This window comes from Crocodylus porosus, unplaced genomic scaffold (genome assembly GCF_001723895.1).
Source record: "Crocodylus porosus isolate Cpor-Errol unplaced genomic scaffold, CroPor_comp1, whole genome shotgun sequence".
Taxonomy (NCBI): Eukaryota; Metazoa; Chordata; order Crocodylia; family Crocodylidae; genus Crocodylus; species Crocodylus porosus.
The window spans coordinates 236,737,874-236,760,849 of NW_017728886.1; the positions used below are offsets into that span (position 1 = coordinate 236,737,874).

General features: G+C 45.0%; 1 protein-coding gene and 1 long non-coding RNA gene across 2 annotated transcripts in view; one reads left to right on the plus strand and one right to left on the minus strand.

Annotated features, from left to right (window-relative positions):
* RIMS2 (regulating synaptic membrane exocytosis 2) overlaps positions 1-22,976 on the plus strand; it is an 867,608-nt gene that overhangs the window by 13,263 nt on the left and 831,369 nt on the right. The gene's annotated exons all lie outside the window — the stretch shown is intronic.
* LOC109321219 overlaps positions 6,444-22,976 on the minus strand; it is a 23,592-nt gene continuing 7,059 nt past the window's right edge. Inside the window, exons 2-3 of the long non-coding RNA XR_002104000.1 lie at positions 16,409-16,411; positions 6,444-6,588 (exon numbers count right to left, since the gene is read on the minus strand). This is a non-coding gene — a long non-coding RNA (uncharacterized LOC109321219). The remainder of the gene's footprint in view (positions 6,589-16,408; positions 16,412-22,976) is intronic.

A 22,976-nucleotide genomic window follows, 5' to 3' on the forward strand; every position in this document is an offset into this window, starting at 1 on the left:
TGGGCCCCCCTTCCCCCCCCCACACAGTGTGGGGCCAGGTGACAGCCTCAGTGGCCCCAGCCTGGGCCCTGCTGCCTCATCCTGCCTGGGGGGGCGCTCTTCCAGGAGGCCTCAGAGGCCCCAGAGCCCCTGCTTCTGTGATTAGAGGCTTTTCCCCCTTTTTTAAAAAGTGCCGAAGGCTGGGGAGGGGGGGTAGCCATCATGGGGCTGGAGGTGCAAGCAGGTGATGAGGTCAGGCAGGGCAGCCTTTGGGGGGTTGGGGGAGCCGGCAGGGGCTAGGGCTGGTTGGGGCAGCCATGGGGGAGCTGCAGGAGCTGGTAGGGGATGGGGCCAGGCAGGGCAGCAGTCCAGGGGGCTGGGGGAGTAAGTGGAGGTGGACCCAGCTGGAGGTGGCTGACCTCCTGGCCAATTGGGGCCAGGAGGACATGCTTTGACAGTTCAAAGCAGGCCACCACACCTGGAACATCTTCCAGGCAAGCTGCCGATATGGCTGGGCAGGGGGCACACATTGCAGTAGTGCCACACAAAGGCCAACTCTGCAGCCACAGCCCAATGGCAGCTGGCCCAGGGGGGCAGATTCCTCTACTGCCTGTGTAGTCTCCATCTAGGTCTGGCAGGTGCACAGGTACACAGCAGGTCACAGCCAGACTGCTGCAGTGGGTAAAGGGTGCAGGGAACTCTCAGGGCTGCTTCAGCAGTCCAGCTGGCATAAGGGGTAGTGTCCCCAGGTACCAGTTGGTTGGATCCCAGAAGCTCCTGAGAGCGAGTAGCCCTGAGCTACTTGCCACGGCAGCTTTTTGTACTGGTGAGGCCAGGACAGGGCAGCTTTTTGTACTGCTGGGGACAGATCTGGGAGGAGCCGGGCAGGGTTATTTTGCCCCAAGTGGCACAATTTGCCCCACACCAAAGTGTATGTCTGGGCATGTGCACTGAGGCAAAAAGCCCTGGCTCAAATTTGTACTACTTCTTTTTGAGCTGCTGCAAGCGCATGTGCGGACGCGCTCCTTGGGTGCATCCAAACAAGCACGCACCTGCACTTTGCAGCGCCTCAAAGACTTTTGAGGTACCACAAAAAGCATGTGGCATGCATGAAAGGGTTCTCCACATTGCATATTTGCAGCATGTAGGCAGAATTAAATATGGGGAACTCCCAGTATCTAAAAAACAAATGCAGCCAAAAAAAAAAAAAAATAGGCCTGCAATGTGCCATGCCTGGCTGGCTGGAGCCATGTTCTGGCTGCTGGCCAGGTTCTGCACGCCTGGATTGCTGCTGCTGCAGCCTTGGAAGGCCCCCCTGGGCCTCAGGTAAGACTGCTGAGGCCACCCCAGCCCAGCCCCAGCCTCCTGTACCCAACCCGAGGCAATCTGCTACATGCCAAAGTGAGTGTGCAGGGGTGTGCCCAGGGACAAGTAGCTGCAGCACAAAAGTGCTGCTGCTGTTTGTCCCTGGGGAAATGCATGTTCCTGCTCATAGGGATGTGCCCCTTCAGAATTGTAATATTCCACTGATTTTAGATTGGATATTAATTTTAATAACATTTTCCATTGACATGATACCCCTTCATACCATCTGGAGCTAGAAATCAGGACTGAAGAACCTTTATACCATTACTTAGTTTTTATTCAGAGAAGAACTATTCATTACTTAATACAGTAAGAAAATAGCAAAATTTGTTTCTACCACCCAAATCCTTAGGCCTGAAGAGTGAACGCACTGGCATGGGCCTTTTGCTACATCCCTCTAATTACCTGGGTGGCAAGGAAGATAAACTAAATCTGAGCAAAGGTCACTTGAGTGATTACTTTCCAAATTGGCCTTTATTCCTCTGGTTCCTCAGATTTCTTCAGAATTCTCTTTGCGGACCCTGATCTCCTGTGATTTTTCTAAGATGTTGTTCATCAGGGCATTTTTCACTTGCCCAGATTTTCAGCATCCGAGACTCACTCCCCGGAATCTGAACAATTTTGCTTTCTAAACCCTTTTTGTTCTTGGCACCTAGTATATTATTTTCTCAAATTCAGTCAATCTTCAGTGAATTTGGCTTATAAACTCTGGAATATGTGATAGATATGATTATGCTTCTTTGCTAAAGAAAACTTGGAATGGCTTATGGATGGCTATGGTGTGCCCTTCTAAGGAAACCTTCTAAGTCATGAAATGGATATTTTACACTATAGGACAGAACATCATGGTGAAGCTGGCTACGTCTCTAGATTAAATGTTAGATATACAGGAGACAGATTTCTTTTAGATTCTGCCTCCACCAATAAAAGTAAGGAAACAATTTACGGTTGAGCTTGACATAAATTTTCAATAACCAGGAAGCTCAAATTAAGGTGGTCCTTTTTCTCCTTAGCTTACATATTGGCCTGTTTATCATAACAATATGAGTTAGAGCCTTCAGTTTAGGCTTTTAATTTCTTGCTTTTGTAAGGTACCTATTGTCTTAACACTACATTAAAATAGTGAATGTTACTGAATTGATTCCAGTATCTGTACTCTGTGCTCAGTGCTTTTATACTATTGAAGTCTAAAAGAAAAAAACCCTCTGATATCTGCGTTCTTGTGTGGCAGGAAAATTGAATGTATTTTTGCTTAATCAAGCCCAACCACAGTTTTTTTTTCCTTTGACTTATGTTCATTAATATTGTTAGTCATTTTGATTATGATTCTTTTTGTTCTATGCAACCAACTGCTGCACAATAAGTGATAGCATGTAGCAGCTAGAAAAATTGCATCCCTGTCATGTTCAGAAGCTTGAGAGTTACATTTTACAGAGTATTGATATGTCTTGTACAAAGGTAAAATAGTTAATGAAAATCCTTATTTTTTGTAGTGAACTATAGCTACAAAGAGTATAAGCTATTTAAGAATAAGAGTTCAGTTTTATTGTAACAAGAATGAAGCTTGCTTGGTTTTGCTTTTGAAAAAAAAAATTCTGCTTTTTGCAATGTTTCATTAATTGAAAAAATATGTGAAGGGGCTTTGATGATTTTTCACATGATACGAACAACAGGTTCACACAGCTAAATATAACAGGATAGGAGCTTTTCTCTCGCCATTCATTTCTATATATCTGGCACCAGAAGAGCATGGTGAGAAAAACTAGAACTCTGTTACTTATTACCTTGAATATATAGGTACTTGAGCTTATTGATTATAAATATATATTAGCTAATGTAGCCAGAGTTAATGGCTTTAAAATAAAAGAAACCCTGGAGTCATGGAGTTGTTTCTTTGTAATTTATATCTTTTTATCAGTTTGTATCTTTCAGGGTCAAAGAAACATGGATTTTTTTTTTTTAAACCTTCATTCTGGCTTTCTTGACTGAGAGTTTTAGAGAATGTTCCCCAGGCATTGAGCAACAGTGTGGAATTTCAAGTTAGTGTGCAAGGACTGTGTTTAGCATGTTTTAACATTATTGATCCAGTGGGAACAAGAAGGCATCTTCTCTTTCCAGATTATTCTGGTTTAGAATGATGAAAATGTGCGTTTATAGTGTTACCTAGCTTACAGGTGACAGGGTAGGTTGGCTACTGATAAGTCTAACATTTTATTTAGTTGAATAAACAGTTTTCTCAGCATCTTCTGGTTAACCACAACAGCTTAACATAGATTCTTACCTGTACTGCCTGGATAGACTCATGGGCAAAGTACAGACATTCAAAAAGCCCAAGGCTGAATTGATTCAATCTTTTCAGGTTAGGCAAGCTGCACTGATGGAACTGATAAGCAATTGAACTGACATTCACTTTTGATTCCAGAAATGCAGCCACATACCTGCAGTGGCTCAGGCCAGAAGTGAGGGGGCACTAGAACACACATCCCTGTTCAATTGAAGCAGATGGCTTAGGCAAGGCTAGTTTAGCCAGCCTGCGAGGGGGAGTTTTTGGGGGAGGTGCAAAGCATCCTGGGATGCTGGGGGACAGTGAGTTGATTTGAATCCGAAGGGGATCTGCGACAGAAGTTCAATGAACCAATTTAACCCAAATCTGTTAAGCCTGATACTACATCCATCCAGGTTTATCTTAAACCAGTCTATGTGTACCAAACTTCTGTTCTGTTACGGGTATAGACCAATTTCTGATCACTTATGTCAGTAAAAGTGTAATGTCTGCACCTGGCCCTGTTGTGATATGGAGCTGAACTGGTTTCTAATCACTTGTACCTGTTTGTGTCATTTCTGTCCATAGCCATGACTGAGGAAGAGATTGGCATGCGGACTGTTAGAAGGTCATCTTGGCTTTGTTGAGTTTTCCAACTTTTCCTGCAGTCTATACCCTATATTCATACATAGTTCATTTTAAAAAACACTCTTTATTGGTTTATTTAAATTTCTGTTTCCTTGAGGCTTTTGGAACCAGACTGAACCAATCTTTCTATGGATTTGGAAGGTGTCTTTAGATGTGATTTTTGCATCCTTGTTAAAATTACAGTTTCAGAAGGGAGGAATTTTTTCTTGTCTCTTTCCTTCACCATTTTGTAATACTGCTTGCCACCATCCTGTTTTCTTTTCACCTTTTCAGTGACAAGATTGCTTTGGCTTTACAGCTTATGTAAGAAACTTAACATATTACACCAAAATTACATCTAATACATTTGGTTGTATTATTTTTTTACTAACATTTTCAAATAACAGTTAAGACATATACTATATTTGGTTGATCTATTTTAAGGCTTTCTAGTACAAGGCTTTCAGGCCTTTTGCTGTGTTTAATTTGATCTCACTGCTGGTTTAGCTGTACATGTTAATTGTTCTCTTTGCTTTGCTGACCAGGCTTGTACTATATACAAAACTTCACTCTGAAAGTCACTCTGAAACAGGTTTGGGGGCATTTGCTTTAGCCACATTTCTGCAGCTTAGACTAAGCCCATTGAACCTGGCCAAGACTAGCAACAATAGACAGGCCTGTGCAGGTGGTTACACCTGAATGGAATAAATAGTGTACAGATGTATACTGATATTCCATTGTTAGTATATATTTTGCCCAGTCTAGATTTTGTTAAGGTAACATGGCAGCATTTGGGTCTTCAGTTTGTGTTGTGCTGTTTACGAATATATATATTATCCATTGTAGATTATTGTTGCATGTTCGTATGGTTTTGTTAAAAATATGTTGCTTAATTATCTGAAAAATGTTGCAATCACAGACACTATGTTTTATATGGAAGAGATCTTAAATTTGTGTAGGAGTTTGCCAGAGATTTACGTATTATTAAATAATAAGGCACTTCCTGTCGAGGAACATTTCTTTGCTCTGTTCAAAAGGCTAATTGTAGTTATTAAAATAACACATTTTTGCATTGTTATGTATAAATAAATTTACTTTAATTAATTAGGCTTTGATTCGGCAAACACTTATGCCTATGCAAGTAAATAATCCTTTTTTATCTTAGTGAGTCTACTTATATGTGAGTTAACTTATATTTTATTCTTATAAAACTAAGTCTAAGATGGAGTTGGCAACCTCTGGCACGCATGTGGGAGCATGGCATGTGAGGCCATTTTGCTTGTGACGCTACAGCTGGCCTGGACTGTGGGCAGCTGCCACCAGCCATGGAGCCCGGGCTGCTCACTGCAGGTAATAGGGGGGCTGCAAACCCTGCAGCAAGCAGCTCAGGCTCCAAGGCAGGCAGCAGCTGCCCTGAGCCTGGTCTGGATGTGGCAGGCAGCTGGGGGGCTGCAACTGGTGCGCTGGGTAGCCCTGGCCTGGCTGTGTGGTGGTGGCAGCTGCACATGCACCTAGATTCATAGATTTTAAGGCCAGAAGGGACCTTGGAAGATTATCAGGTCCAGCCATCTGCACCAAGCAGGAAAGATGACTGGAGGTCAGGTGACCCCAGCAAGGTGACTATCCAATCTCTTCTTGAAGATTTCCAGGGTAGATGATTGCACCACCTCTGGTGGGAGCTTCTTCCACAGTCTGGACACCCTGACTGTGAGGAAGTTTTTCCTAATGTTGAGCCTGAATTGATCATCCAGGAGTTTGTGGCCATTATTCCTGGTTTTCCTCTTGGGTGTCCTAGTGAGCAGTTGCTCATCAAGCCCTTGATGTACTCCCCTAGTATAGTGGTGAGCTGCTACCAGGTCCCCTCTCAGCCTTCTTTTCCTAAGGCTGAAGAGTCCCAGATCCCTCAGCCTTTCTTTGTATGGCTTGCTGTATAAGACTCTGATCACACAGGTGGCCCTTCTTTGGACTCTCTCAAGCTTCTCCACATCCTTGTTAATGTGTGGTGCCCAAAACTGGATGCAGTACTCCAGCTGTGGTCTTACCAGTGCCGACTACAGAGGAAGAATCACCTCCCTGGCTTTGCTGGAGATGCATCGATTAATGCATGCCAGAGTATTTGCCTTACTGGCTACAGCATTGTACTGCTGACTCCTATTTGCTCATTGCTGGTGGTGGCTGCATGTGGGCCTCTGAGCAGACAGCAGGAAAAGGACTGCGGCTGCACTACCACAACAAGGACTGGCCCCTTTGCAGCTCCCCTGCCATCTGCATCTGGCATGCCAACATCTTCCAAATTGAGGTTGCATGGTTTTTGGCACTCTGCCCCAAAATGTTGTTGACCCCTGGTCTAAGATCTACAGCCACAAATGGATTTGGACTGGTGACACATGGGACCTGGTAGTTTTTAGGCATCTGGCTCTGGTTTTGGAATTAACAAGCCTTAATTAAGCACCTATCGGTAGCTTCCCTATGCACTGAATGGGGAGAATTAGATATCTGAGAATGGGATGCACAATAGGTGAGGGCTGTTTGCTCCAGCCAGTAGAAAATGGTAGAGTGGGGTATGTCTGAAATCTGTCTTCTGTCCCAGGCTTCAGTGTCTGTGAAACTGGAATTCAGAGACTGAAACTCCCTGCTAGCCTAAGACAGACCTGCTTGCCAGGGTGGAGGCAGGGTTGGGAAGGGACAAGTTTCTGTTCTTTCTGTTGAACCTGTGCCACTGTATAGTTAAGAGTGCAGGATTCATGGCATGATAGAGAGAGATGGGAGCATGGTTCTGTAACCTAGAAATAGAAAGTCCTCTGCAAAGATATAGTTCTAGATTCTGGTCTCTCTTCCAGAGATTGCTTATGCATTTTGCATTGAAGGGCATATTAACACAGCTTAAGGCTGTGCATGTTCTGTGCATGCTGGTTTCTGAATGAGAAGTAATGCACCTGTGCTAGTGAAAGACTTTGTTGATTTCAATATGTTTTGATGAGACACAAAATTTGTTGATGTAGGCATATTGCCAACATGAATGCAGCCCTGTTGGTCCAGTTCTGAAGATACACCATACCTGCTCCAGGCATGCTATCTCAGGACAGTGGCAATATGTCTTGATATGGAGCTGCCTTGTGCTGTACTGACAAAATACAGATAAAATACAGAAACTGTTTTGGGAGCATGGAGTGGAACCAATTTTTTTATACTCCAAGAACAGCAGATAGCTAATTGTATGTCTGAAGTCAGGCAAAAGGCAGGGTAGGGTGGTACCTTAAGGCGCTTGTACATGTGACGGGGGTTTAATCCCCAAGGCTTTATTCTATGCCCCCTAAATTGAAATGGTGGGGCATAGAATAAAACCCTAAGGACTAAACCATTTACACTTTTCCATTATGTTGTAGTGAGGGGCCTGATCCTTTTTTTTCTTTTTTGGGTCAGTGTGAGTCTGCCTGTGGCTGGGGCGGGGAAGGCGGGTGGGGACAAGCTGCTAGCAGGCTCAGAGGCAGCACCCAGCCTGATCCAGCTCTTCCCCCTGGCTGTGGGAGAGGCAGGCAGGCTCCTCCCCCACTTCCCCCTCCCCCCAAAAGCCACTTCTGCCTTCAGCAAGGGGCCCAATCTTTTTTTATCTGTGGAGCCTGCCTGCCTCTCCTGCAGCCGGGGGGTGAGCTAACAGCTGAATCATTGCAATTTGCAACATGGTAAACTAAACTACATCTGCAAATAGTTTTGTTTTTAGTTTGCAATGGTGCAAAGTAATTTAAAACCCCCAAAAATCTTGTTTATGTACACTGTGATGTCATTAAGTCGCACAGTGACATTTTCATCATGTGTACATGTTAATGGCATCACGTGTACAAGCGCCCTTAGAGACCTAGTCATTCAAAAGTACATAGGATGATAGGAAAGTAGGGCTCAAAGGGACCTCAGAAGGTCATCTAGTTCAACCACCAGCTCAAGGCAGGTTCCTCTCTAACTAAACCTTCTCAGTCAAGTGTCTGTCCAGCCTGCTGTTGAAAGTTGCCAGGAATAGAGATTATATAACTTCCCTAGGTAGCTTATTCCAATGCTTGACAACCCTTGAAGTCAGAAGGTTCCTCCTAATCTCCAGCCTAATTTTCCTCTGCTGCATCTTGAGGCAATTGCTCTTAGTCCTTTTCCTTATGGTCATGGAGAAAAGCCCATCTCCATCCTGTCTATAGCTGCCTGCCAGGTATTTGAAGATTGTTATCAAATCCCCACTCAGTTTTCCTTTCTCCAGACTAAATAACATAACTTCCTTCAGCCTTTCCTTATAAGTAAGGACCTACTCAGTTTGTGATTTTGTGGAAATCACGAAATTGGGCATTGTCCGTGAAACTGGACAATGTCCACAAAATTAATGACAAAGAAAACTTACTAAAAATAAAATGTAGGCTCCCCAGTGGGAGCTAGCAGTTCTCATGGCTGCTGGGATGTGGGCGGGGAGTAGGGAGGGGAGATTCCGGCATGAAGGGGAGCTGCAAAGATGGCTGCTGTCCCCATTCCTCACCACTGATAAGCTGAGAAGGCTGCCTGTTGTGTGGCCTTGCCCCTCATCTCCAAGCAGTGGTGAGGGGCAGAGCCACCAGGGCCCCTCAGCCAGTCAGAGGTGTGGGAGGGCCCTGCCATGATAAACCTGCAAAAATGGTTGCTGGCCCCATGATCTCCCTGTAAAATTGACTGCCTGCCTCTTTGATTTGGGTAGGTCCTTACTCCTAAGTCACCTCACCTGTCATCTTATCATAGAAAGAAATCAGGTTGGTCAGGCATGATTTGCTTTAAGTAAATCCATGCTGGCTGTTCCTGATCACCTCATTCTCTAGGTGCTTCACAGTAGATTCCCTGAAGATCTGATTGGTGGTCTTTCCAGGTATCAAGCTCTGACTGACTTGTCTTTAATTCCCTGGATCCTCCTTAAAAAAAGTATGCGTAGATGGGCCAATACAGCCTTGAACCCAAGAACTTGCGTTTGGGAAGCTAGCAGGTTGGCCGCAGACTACATACCCAACCAAAGGTAAATCCTGTGTCCTGGCTGGGATTGGAACTCACACATCCTTCAGCAGACCAGAACACCCACAGGAAGAAGAATGGGTTTGATGTGTGAAGTCTTAGACCATCCAGCCATTCTGACCATAGGAAAATGTATAAGCAACTGAGAGGGTTTTTGGTCAAGGCAGTCATGAGTCTGGGATCCAGGATCTTGGGCTTCAAAAGTCTTGGGCTGACCACTAGGCTATGACTACAGGCTCTTACAGATTTCCTTTTCTTGGAGAGTTATCATCCAAACTTCCACTCTGCCCTGATGTGCCTCTTACTCCCAAGGAGTGCTCACATCATTGGCCCCATGAATCTTGTATTCTTGGCCGCACAGTGATATAGCTTCTTCCAGAGGCACAGAGACTAGCCTTGTTTCTCACCTGCTGGTCAGGGCATTCTTCTAGAAAATGTGGGTTTGTACCTCTGTGAAAGAAGGCTGCTGAACAAAGGTCCTTCATGTTTAAATGCTAAGGTATTATATAAGAAATGGACACCATTGTCACCACTTAATCCTTTTCTTCCCCTGCTGCCTATCATGTTTTTTCAGTGGAAGTGGGCAATAGTGCTGTGCTTTGTGTTGAACTTGAAATTTTTGGTGTCTTTTAGCATGGTCAGTCCATTCCTATGGAACTGGGCCTTAATCTCAGAAGCTGTAGGGGTGGGAATACCTCATCTATCATTTCCAAATGGCCATAGGCATCAGATAGATACCGAGACACTCAGCTTTGTCCAGGTGGCAGTGCTATAGGGCATGTACTCCAGAACTCCAGTTGCTTATTCAGCACACACTTAGAAACTGGGAGGCTAAAATTTGGTCTGAATTGGATTTCCTATTTTAACTAGAAGACTGCTCGCTACTTCAAATGTGTAGGCTCTCTCTTTGAGAGGCGTAAGGCCAGATGTGCATCTGTGATATTCTGCACTTGTGAAAATTGATCTGTTTCTGGACAGAGTATTTGTTTGGAAGGTTTTGCTTGTTCCAACATTATTTTTGTCAAATTCCTGAGTAGTTTTGAATCCTGAATTTTGTAAATGTTGATCCCACTCCTTCTGTACCTCCACCTGTAAAAATTCTTGATTTGTCTCTCTAAAGTCTATAAACAACAAATCTATTTCATAGGCCTTTAATACCTTACACCTGTTTCAGTTTTGAGGAGGAGAAAAGAAGTAAGGATCTTGCTTTGACATTGAACACTTTTATTATCCGTTTGCTATACATGAGGGCAGACTGCTGTAATAACTGCTTGAGCTGTTTATTTGGTAAACTGTACACTGTCCCTGGCTGTGGTGCCATCAAGTGCTTGTATTTCTCCAGGTAGTTCACTTTCAAGCAAATTGTAGCAGACCTCAAGCTAATTACAGCAGCTGAAAGCATGCTGGCAGACTACTTCTGGTTAAGGAGGTAGCCCACTCAAAGCAGGGCAGCATGCTTCAGCACACTGTTGCTGGGACTGATACGTTTGCTGCATAGACATCAATGCCAACCAAGACTGCTCTGTTGAACTCTCCATTGTCTGCTGTCTCGATTTTCTTGAGATTGCTGTTGCTGAAATCTGCTGTTCTGATCAACTCTTTCCCTAGACTTTGAATTCCTCTGCAGATTTCTTTTTCTTTATTCTATCTGATTGTTAACATTTTTGTCACTCACAAGTCCAGTAGCCTTGTGCCAAGTGTTCTCATTTTGTTCTAGTCTGGTTTTTGTTCTTCTCATTTGACTCTTTTCTCTGTTTTCTTTATCTATGCTGCTTTTTGCCTTCTGTCATGTTGTTCGTCACCTGGAATGCTTACCCTGTCATCATCTGTCAAGCATTCTTTCTCTCTTCCTTCAAATCTCAGCTTAAACACAACCTTTTGAAATGATTCTTTCTTCCTTCCTTACCAAAATCCCCACCTGTCTGTTTTTTGAATCATTATTTCATGTTTTTTCTCACTTAGACTGTATATGCATCAGGACAGGGAGCAGGCTTATTTAAGTTAGTAAGTGCAACATTTAACTTATTGTGCTGTAGACAGGGCAGGGTAAAGCCTTATAGGATGAAGTAGGCTTTTGCCTGCGAACACTTATCTCTCTGAACCATTTAATTTCTAAGGCTATAGACATTACACCGATTGCACGTTGAGCGTACAGAAAGTGCTGTAAAGCCGTAACAGAACAGACATTCACGGCACTTAAAGTACTTTAAAAATGGTGGATCCCATTCTAAGTCAGCCCTTGAGGATGTAGGATTAGACTAAAGAACTTTGTTGCAATGGTTTTTTGAGCATCTATACCACATCCATCATGTTTCTTGTCGCATTCTGCTACCAACCAGTGCATGATTGTGCTCTAGCTTTGGGCAGAGCTTGTTTCCTCTGCCTGAGTGCTGGCCAGCCCCTCCCCACGGGGTGTCATAGTGCTGAGTCAGTGAAAGCTTCTGATCACAGCCTTGCTTCTTCCCTCTGGCCAGCTGTAAGCTTCAACCTGGTGAAGGGCGGGTGTGGAAGGGAGAAGCGGGTTTCTTTCTCTTCAGCTGCCCTAGCCCCATGGTGTGCCACAACTCAGCTCAGGGGAATGTGAGAAGAGAGACCAGACCCCTTCCATTGCGGCTCCCTGGCTGGGTTGCAATGCACCATGGGCCAGGGTGACTATGGGGAGTGAGAGCCTGGACCCATTCCCCTGTGGTGCACTGACCAAGCTGTGGTACACCTCAGGCTGGGGTAGATACCAGGGAAGGAGTCCAGGGTCTGGCTGCAGCTGTCAAGAGGGTGGGGTGGGGTGGGGTGGAGGGAGCCCCCCTGTGCATTAACCCAGCCCAGTCACTGCCCCCTTGACAATGCCCAGCTATGTGGAAATGGGGACACAGGAAGGGAATACTCTTGCTGTGTGGCCATCTCCCAGTTGTTGGATCAGGGCTTCAGGTGGGGGGCAGGCTGGGCCTCTTGACAGCTGCAGCCAGGAGTTGCAAGCATAGGGGCTCCCTTCCCCCTGCTCCCCCTCTTCCCAGCTGCTGCTGCCAGAGAGGTGGGGCTGGGAGAGGGGCTGCTTTGGCAACCTCCTGGGAAGTGTTTGGGAGCACCCCTCCCCCCCCATCTGATGGCCTTGGCCAGTGTGGGCCGGCTCTGAGACCTCTCTCTACCCCCACTGAATAGCAAACATTTGTTTGATTCACTCGTGCTCTAACTTAGAGCACTTCAAGTAAAGTGTCATAGTTAGAGTGCGTTCCCCAGGGGCTTTTTGAATGTCTGTACTTAGTCTAAGGTGTCACCCTGACTCACCTTCTGCCTGACTTCCCAATAACACAGCTAGCGCGCTCTCTCTCACTCTTTACAATACTGTAGTAATACTTGATAATGGTCCCTAGAAGCTAAATGGCTCTTTACTAAAAGGAAATGGGCAATACTGGTAAAATTTTCAAAAGTGTACAAGTCACTTATGCACTTTCGGAAATTTGATCCTATATGATCTAATAAACTGAGAATGTACTCTAAACCCTCCCTGGAGTATAAGAGGTAAGCTCAGGTAGAAGAATTTGTTGGGAGAGAAAGAATCCTTAGTTAAATGGAGTGGTCTGTGTACCAGAACTTCCAATAGAGCCAGTGCTAGAATGGAGATTTCCCTTCTTCATTAGAGAAAGCTGCATTGCTGCATTTGCTGTTTGTTTAACAATTTGTGGTTTGATCTGGGGCATGTGAGGAAAAAAATGTGTAACTATCCAGGAAATTTCTAATATGCTGTAACTGTTCATGTGAGTGCTAATATTTTTTCACAGGTGATAGAATAACTAAAGGATCTGTTTACTGGCTGAGATAACAAGAAAGCTGAGTTTCTTTTGGTATTTCAGTCCTGGATGCTGAAAAATCTGATTGTGCCAAATTATGTAATGATTTTAGCTTTAATTTTGTAGGTTGTTTTTTCCTTTTAATATGTTTAATATTTTAAATGTACAGACCTTCTTGTTGTAATGTAATTGTTATGAATAAAATACTTTAAATGACTAGTCTTATACATTTAAAAAATTATATATGTATGTAACTACCATTTAAAAGTCATAGGCTGCTGAGGATATTAATATGAATTAATTTTAAAGTATTTTGTTGTTTATATTAGGTAGTACCTAGGAACACCTGATAAGAATTTATTGTACTAGCCACTGTGTAGGTGTATAACAAAAGGATGGACCTTGTTCCAGTTTACATAATTTTAATCATAGTGATTTTTCTTTTCGTTGCAGATAGTATTGAACTTTCAGGTTAGTTTATAGAAAACTTCTTTGAAGTAGCTATTTATTATAGAAGGTTCCACAGTTAAAAATAATCCATATAAGCAATGACTTCAGATGTGTACTTTTCCATAATGGCAACATCCCTTTTATTTTTCACACATTATAATACCGTATTTACTCTAATGCAAGGCAAAGTCCCTTTCCCCACTGCCATCCCCTCAAATCAGCATAGGGAAAAAGCTCAATGTCTTGTATTTGCATATGAAGTGGAGAGGGGAGCAAGTGGCTGTTAGGGCTTTGACTCTGGCCCTGAGTCTGGGTCACAGCCAGTCAGACTCACAGCAGCCTCTAGACCACTGCTCCACTGCCCCTCTGCACATTCTGTTCTCCCCACCCCTCCTGCCTACCTCATCCCTCTCCCTCACTATGAGGCACAGCTTGGCTCTGAGAAATTTCAGATAGGAACCCATGGTGTCAGAAACATGCGGATCTGTTGTGGTCTTTCTGAGTTTTTTGCAATAGAAGAGCTGCTCTCTTCTTTTTTTCTCCATAGTCAGAAAGCAAGTGAAACTAACAGCTGGCATTTTCTGGTGATGCCCTTAGTCTAAGAGGGTGAAAACTACTGATGTAAGGGCTAATGTATGCACTGGACAAAACTTTAAGCAAATAATTTGCTCTGTCCTCTTATCTTTCTCTACATCAAGGGATAACAACATAAATGTATTTTCCTTTAGTCTGTGCCATGTATGACATTAAAAGCATGTTAAGACCTTATCACACATTAATTTTAGGTGGCTCCTAGAGCTCTTAACCCCTGAATTGTCTACATATTAACACCTAAACCTAGTTTTAAGCACACTTTAAGTGGCTTAAAGTTATGCCATTCCAAGGCAGGTTTATCTGATCCCTCTTGCCCAGCCTGTGTTCTGTTAATGTGTGGCCACTCCCCACAGATGAGCCACCCAAGATGCAGTCCTCCAGCATCCCAGGATGCAGTGTCCCTATCTTCTACCCACCTGTTCTGTGTGGACAAACTCTCCATCCCCTGAACTTTACTGCCCACGGGGCAGTTCTGGCTCCAAGCCAGCTCCCCCTCCTGTCCTTGGGCATGTGATCTTCCCACCCCCAAGGGAATGTACCAGTAAGTGCTTGTGTTTGCTTACTTTTGTGCATACACATTATCTTTCTGTCTCTTGGAGATCTCTTGAGTGAGCTTATTAGTACGCACACGGTATTGTATTAAGGTGACTGTTACTTCACTTTCAAGAAATAGTATGCATGGGAGTGGTACCACATGCCTTACATAGGGAAGGAGCTTAATTATTTTATTTGAACAAAATAATAATTAAGGCTGTGAATCGCAGTTAACACATGCGATTAATGTGTTAATCAGTTCTTGAGCTTATTTTTGTAATGTGTTAATTACACTCATGGTTTTGGAGCCTGTGTCCAGGCTCCACTCTGCTGCCTCAGGGCACACTTTGGGACACATTCTGCTGCCTCTGGGACACAGGTGCACATGACCAGCTGCACCTGCATGCTGTGTGTAGAGCAGCGTTGCACCAGTAAGTCTGGGGAGGGGGAGGGGGAGGGGGAGAAGGAAGGGGTGGGACATGGGCAGGCACTGTGAGGCCCCCACGGTGAGGGAGGGAGTGGCCCCAGCACCAGGGTGGGTCATGGGATGGAGCTATAGGAGGCTCATCCAGAGTTGCGGGGGGTGGCATGTGAGGCTTCCCACTTCTGCCCTCACCTCTGGAGGAGGCATGGGGGGCACATGCCCTCAGACTTGCATGTGGGGCAGAGGTGGGCTGCCCGCAGGGAAGCTGGGGCTTTGTGCACTGCTGCCTTTGCCCCAGGAGTCATGCACTGGCCACGCTGCACATCCCCCCCTCCGTGTCCAGCAGTGGGAGGCACAATATGGTGGTGTGTGGCTCTTGGGGTGAAGGCAGCAGGGTGCAGAGCCCCAGCTCACAGCAGGCATCCCAACTCTATCCCACGCACAAATCCGGGTGGCACATGTCCCCATGCTTCCCTTGTAGGTATGCACAGTGATGGGGAGCCGCTTATCACCCTCCCCCAAAGCCCTGGACAAGCCACCCAGGGATCCATTCCGTGACCTGCTCTGGCCCTGGGTCCCATTCACTCCAGCACCTGCCCTTGCCCCACTCCCTTTCTCACTGTGGGGGCCTCAATATGCCCCCATCTACCCCTTCCCTCTCCACCTTCACAGACTTACTGGTGTGGCTCTGTCTGTGTGTCCCTCACTTCCAAGCTACAGTACTCCTGCATCCTGCCAGGGTGGGTGGAAATCCCTCCTCCCCAGGCTCCAAACCTTCCCCCAACACACACATCCCAACCATACAAAGTACTTGTATAATTTTGTGTAATTTTGACAGCCCTAATAATAATAATAATAATAATTCTGATTATAATACTACCTAGCTTTTATATAGGAGCCCCTGTCAGCAGATCTCAGAGCACTTTATAATGGATGTAGGTATCCCTGTTGTGCAGATGGGAAAACTGAGGCACAGAAAAATGCTACAACATTGGAAGCTAAGTTCAGGAAATACTGTATATACAGTAAGTATAATCACCGTTAAGGAGGAGTTAGGATTCCTATCTCCACAGTAATGACATAATTTTGCATTTGTGATATATGTCTTAGTTTTCAGTAGATTCCAAAATGAAAGGAGCACATTTCTGCATCCAGTACTTCTTAGGTTTACTACTGACTACTAGTTAGACTTCCAGAAGATGTTATATACTTTTATTACTCAAACACTCTTTGTATAAGTTGTTTTGGAGGTTTTTAAGAAAGGACTGATTCTGGACTGTGAAGCCAGAATATCAAATAGCTTGAAAAAAAAGCGTGTAAAAATGAAATTGTTCATTGCACTTGCCAAACATTTTGCTTCTGGAATGCACATACAATCTTTCCAATGAAGATAGTGGATATTTTCATAAAATCTTGCTTAGGAGACCCGTTTACTTTTTTATTCATAAAAACATTGCAGTGCCCTTTTTATGCTATTATCAGATACTTACATTAGTGTTGACTCATGCTGTTTTTCTTCTTTTCATTAGGCCTTCATGTAAGAATGGCATTTGATTTCCTTGAATTATCTTTGTCCGAATATCTTGCTTTTAGCTTTTCTTTAGTGTTGAGCCTGTGAATGCCTTTCCCTAAAGGAATGAATCTCAATGGGTGGTAAGGACAAGAATAGAATCCAATTTGGAGTTAAATACATCTAATTTAGTCAAGTGTGATACAAAGTACGGAAATTTGAAAAGGAGGTATTTAACTCTGAGATACTGCCACCATTTGATGTTTGGTATTTTTAAACTTTTATTTCTGTACCTTCTGCACCACCAGTTCAAAGGGAAGGCCTGTTCTTTATTATTTATAACAGATAGACGGGTGGCAACACCAATCAGAGTTGAAGATACTGGTTGAATTTCTGCTTATTTTTTGACTTGCTTTGAACCCAGTTTTTGCACAATTTCAAGCTGTCAGATATGTCTTAGAGCAGGGGTGGACAAAATATGGCCCATAGAGTGATTTTGCTTGGCTTGTGGTGGGTTCCTTGGCCCTGCCTGGCCCAGGCATGTGTGCAGCCTGGCCTGTGGTATATGCCTGGCCTGCAGTGTGGCTGATGTGGTATGGCTGCTGGACTCCATTTTCTGACAGCCACAGCAGTGGCAGCAACTCCTTCTGGCTGCTGCTGCTGTTAGACCTAGCCCTGCTGCCCAGGCACCCTGGCCCATTCACCCCACACCCGCCACCAAGGGTGGGACCCATGTGGGCAGGGTTCTTGGCTGGATGGCTGGGATGGACCTGTGGGCCAGCGAGGCACCGTGTTTGGGAGTGGGATGGATGGGTGGGTGGGGCCAGGGGGACCTCAGAATCTTTGGGTTGTGATAGAGCAGGGCCAGGACAGAGCTGTGATATGCTCAGAGCCATGCATGTCCCTGGCCTTGGCCCTGCACTGTCACTGCCCCAAGATCCTGGGGTCCTCATGGAGAATGGTTAGGAGCATTGTGGTAGGGTACTCCACTAGGTGGATGTGTGGCTCCTGGCAGGTCCCTGTGGAGACCCCACCCCAAGACCCTGGGGTCTCCATGGAAACTGGCTGAGAGCTGTATGGGCAGGGCATCGGGCAGTTGTGATTGGAATGCCCTGCCTGCACAGCTCCTGGCTGGTTTCCATTGAGATCTTGGGATTTGGGGCAGTGACCATGCAGGGCCAGGCTGGGGACAGAGCAGTGCTCTGTTCCCTGCATCCCCTACCCATAGAACCTTCACCTGTTACAGGGACCCTGGGTCCTGGCTCTGCACTGTCACCACCCTGTGACCCCTCCTCGTGATCCTGGCCTTCCCTGCTCCTGCTCCTCCCACTCCTGAACACCACTTCCTGCTGACCTGTGGCCCCATCCCACATAGGGAGTTTTTGTGAGTTGTTGTGTGGAGGGTGTGGGATACTGACCTAGCTTATGGCACCTCAGTTAAACTCCTTATGTGATCTGTGGGCCCAAATAATTGCCCATCCCTGCCTAAGAGCCAAGCTTAGGCCCGATTTCTATAGCAGATATACCTTTCCTTCTGTTCTTCCCTTCCTTGTGTTTCTAGATGCATATTATCCCAGTACTAATAAGGAATAGGGCTGCAAGAAAAGAATAAGTAGTGATGAGCCTGCATTATAGTTGTGAAATATTCAAAACCTGCTATTGCTTTCATACTTTGGAGGAAGGAAATTGGGCCTCTTTAAATCACTTCCCTACATGCTGAATTTCACACTGCTCCAGGATTTGCATATAAGCTTTCTTTGCTTTAGGTAGATTATGGTTTCCCACATTAACGTATACCAGTTAACAAAACTGGGTCTATAAATAAAAGCCACCCGTAGTACCAAAATACTGAATTCCCAGTCTAAGGTAATAACTATGACTGAGCTTGTGTGCCCATACAATGGACTCTGAAGGGTATGTATGCTTCTGGAATGCAGCCTTTGCAGGACTACATCTGCTCCTTCCATGTAGGTGTACGATGCTTTTGCTAGGCACAGATGGGAATGGATGGACTTGTCCCCAGATGTGCTGAACAGTGGGTGGGAAAGAAGGGGTACATGGGTTGAGCTAATATTTGAATGCTCTACCTTTCCAAACATTTGTAGCTTGGAGCAAATGGGTTGCTCCTGGAATACATAACTAGATGCTGCCATTTTCTTTGGACTTGTAGTTAAAAGAGAAGAAAACACTCAGTACTTACATTTTCTAGGGTAACCATGTGTCTCTTGTTCTGTCTTTATCTTTTTCCTCCATATTCCCATTACTTTTTGTCCTTGAGAAAAGATGTCATTACTGTAAGAAGATTTCAGTGGATGCTGGGTCATACACTGTAATCTGGGCCTTGAGCTTAGGTTCAGTCTAACTTTTGATAAGGAATTGTAAAATGGTGACCTGTAGTTGAGGATGTTCCATCTCATGTCTGTGAATGTACGCATATGATGCAAAACAGCACCATCTAAAGGCCTCTCAAGTGCAGGTAAAGGCACAATAGAATCTAATGCAGTGCTTCCCAACCGTTTCGTCAGTATGACCCAATTTCCTCACCATGCCCCCTTACTCCCAACCTACAGGCCCCTGCCCTGCCAGCAATGCTGGAGGGGGTCCCTAGCTGCCAGAGCTACAGGACCAGAGCCAGGGCCCACAGCCTTCTGGCCTCCCCAGCACTACCTGAGCCCTGGCTGCCATCCGTCGGAGGCAGCGGTAGCTGTGGCCAGAGCAGAGCATGGAACCAGCCGCCTCCTCTGCCCCCTACCTGCACCGGTGACATGGCTGGAGCGGAGCCCATGGGGCAGGGGGGTAGATACAGGTTGCCTGCTCTGGGCACAGAGCTCCTTGCCCTGGTGCCCTCTCCACCAGGGACCTCCATGGCCCAGCATGTGGGACCTGTCATGGGAGGGTGGGGAGGCTCAGTCTTGCCACTGGGAGGCCCCTGCTGGCCGTACTGCCATGGCAAGGTGCCCCCTGCCCACCTGGCAGCAGCAGTGGTGTGGAGTTGTGCCCCCGATGCTGCTGGGAAGGCAGGCAGCACCTTGCTAAGGTGGCACAACTGGTGGGGGTTCTGAGCAGTGACCCTTTTTGCTGCACAGGCTCCAGGAGGTGGGCAGCAGAGTGGGAAGCCTGCATCTGCCCCTACCCCATGTACAAGTCTGGGGGCATGTGCACCCCCCTGCCTCCCTCCCTGGCTGTGTGTAATGGTGGAGAGCTGCCCCGGCCTCTGTCCCCCAGATGAGCCGCTTGTGGCTCCACCCTGCTCCCCCAGCCAGGCCCCACATTCCTGCCCAGGCCCTGGGTCCCATGCACCTGCCTGGCTGGGCAGAGTCTCCAGCCCCAGCTCAAGTGGACAGAGCTTTTTAAAAAAAAAGTTTTTATGGTGTCACAGGTTATCCTTAGAATACAGCTAGTTATCTTTCTCCCTCCTCTAGTTCAGTCCTATAATTCTTGTTGATGTGTGTTATGGAACAGTATTGCCTAACTTAGTTTATGCAGACACTGATACCCTTAACCTTGTCAGCTTACACTGTTAGTTTGTAATGAGGATAGGCTTTTAATTATTTGAGTAACTGGGGACAAAGCATCAACATGATTATTCTAACTTGGGCTGTGAGCCTGCAAATAGTATACATGTGCTTAATGTTGGTTTCAAAGGGACTACTCATGCTTAAAGTTAAGTATGCACATAAGTGTTTGTAGGGTCAAATCAAACCATGTCATGTAACTGGGACTTGTGTGGTTTGGGAATAATGTTAAGGTTTCTTCTGTATAGCATGATTCCATCTTGTTGTAATAACTTGGTGACATGGAGAGAGAGAGAAGGCAAATTTACCTTATCTGTATGGCCTCATTTTGGAGGAAAGTGGCCGTACCTTGCTTAGGAATTTAATCTACTACTTAATTTAGAAGCATGTAATAGTCAAAATATATAATGATACTTTCTGCAGTTAAATTAATTCAAAAACATTTCTAAAATAATAATTAAAAATTAAACATTTGTTTTAAAAAAGTGAGAAGCACTTGAAAAATTTGCGATGGAAATTTAGCATTCCAAGATTTTTAAAATTGCAAACAATTTTCCATAAAGTTATGGCATATAAGCAATGGAAGAGTTTTCTGCAGCCATTGTAAAACAAAAAATTAATAAATATGTCAACCACCTACATGTTTCTAGGGTACAGCAGCATACTTTGAAATTTTTTTTGCTTTTCATATGGTTATTTTCCAATTGACTTTGTAGTGACATATTTTAAAAAAAGCTATTTTTTCACGCAGTAATTACAAAACACATTTGCAGCTGCAGACTAAGTAGTTGATGTTTTTGGTAAGCCAAAATCTGCAGTCTGTATAAAGACCAAAATTCATTTTGGAATCTGTTAAAAGTTAGTGCCAGTAACTAGTCTTATCCTTCCAGACAGAAAACTCTTTTAAAAATGTTCAACTATTTCTCATTCTGAATCAAAAATTGATTCTGGGCAATCTGTCTCGAGTTCTGGTGAGCTGTGGAGGGTTGAGGGGGGATGAGCCAGGGAGATGCCAGTTGATCCTATCCAGCCTAATGGCTAATGCTGGGGGCCTGAGGAGGGAGGGCTTTGCCCTGTGCCCCTCTGCTGTGCTGCAGCCAGGGCCAGGCCAGGCCAGGAAACTCACAGACTCTTCTGCTCTCTGGTGCCTCATCTTCTCTCACCTCTCCCCCGCCATCCCCCACCCTCTAGCCCAGCTTTTAATGAATGCCCTATCATCTCCTGGGTGACTCTCAGCAGTCTCCTGGAGTTTTATATGCAATTCTTGGAAACCCTGGGGCAATCCTGGAGGGTTGGGAACTCTAGCTATGCTGCACTGAGAAAAATTGGGGGCAGCTGCCTCAGGCTAAGCCCTGCAATGGCCAGCATGGACTCACCACCTAGCAGCAGTGCAGTGGCTTATCATGGCAGGTGGGTGGGATGGCTACTCAGCATGTTGCGTAGTGTCCTGACCCATGCAGGCCCAGCTGCTGATGGCCACAGTGCTAGAACTCCATAGTTACAGTGCCAACAGGAAGCTGGGCAGGGGGAGTGGAGGAGTCTGTGTGCTGCACAGCCAGCCCAGCCCAGCCAACCCTGCCTGCAGTAGAGTGTAGCAGTGCAGGGCACAGCCCTTCCTCCTTAGGTTTATGGTGATGGCCGTATGACCCACAGGACATTTTGCCCACCCTTTGTTAGGGTGATGTTGTAGCTCTAATGGTCCAAGAATTATGCAAGAAGCAAGGATTTTGCGGGGTTTATATCTTTTCTTTTGGTTGGTTGGAATAAAGTTAGGCAACTTTTATTGCATGGTTAGACTAAAGTTAGACAAGCTTTCAAATGCAAGATGTTCTTCATCAGGTACCTGATGAATGTCTTGTATTCAAAACCTTGTCCAACTTTGAATCAAGTGCATGGTTAGAATAATAAAGGCTATCATCTCCCCAAAATCTTTGTCTCTCAGATAGATAGTATATGACATTTGCTCAGAGAACAAGTGGAAACTTCTAGCAACTGTAGCTGTAGTTCTTGTTTACATAAAAAGCAACTTATTCACAGCTGTTTAATAAACTGCATAACAAAGTATTGTCTTGCTGCTATCCAACACAAATACACTTTGGATAAGTTCCCAAAATATTGTGAAACAACTTCTGTTCCAGGAATTATGCATACCCAGATAGCAAGATATGGACATTATTCTGTTTGAAGACTGTCAAGTTTCTAAACACCACCTAACAAAGGAAATACTTTTTAAAAACTTGTTCTAAGGAAATTCAGTTTTCATATCAGAAATGGAAAACTGGACAGAAAGAATTTCTGTGTGGCTACGAGACATGTGTGTGTGTGTGTGTGTGTGTGTGTGTCAGCTGCCCCAAATAAGACATGAACCTTGTTTTTGGAAAGGCAGAATGAATAGAATTTGTCCCAGTTCACTCACCTTCCCTGTCCTGCTCAGGCCAAAACAACAATTTTAACTTTTTCATAGCTGAAGTGTTAGCAGCTTTTTGCCCAAAAGCTGAAACCTTAACTGGTATGACTCCATGGGTAGGTGAATCTAGGATTTTAAAATCTAAAAACATTTTGCAGAGCTGTCAAATAGGAAAAGAAAAATCAGGAATAGTTAACAGATGTCAAAATTGCTGAAGAGGATAGTTTGATTAATGGAACTTCAAGACCATTAAAAGGAGAAGAGGAGCATTAGCACCTGTGGAATGAAGAGTAATAGAACAGGAATCAGGTGAGCAATGAAGTCAATTGGCTCCATCAGCACTGCCTGAATAGCAGTGTCACTGCTGCTTGTGGGTAATTGGTTTTATATTTTGGCTAGTGAAAGAATAAAAACAAGGTATAACCACACCACTTTGAATGTCCCTCCCCACCCCCTCACCCGCACCTAGATTTGCCCCTGCTGGACTCTGTTCTTCCCTCCATGCAGGTG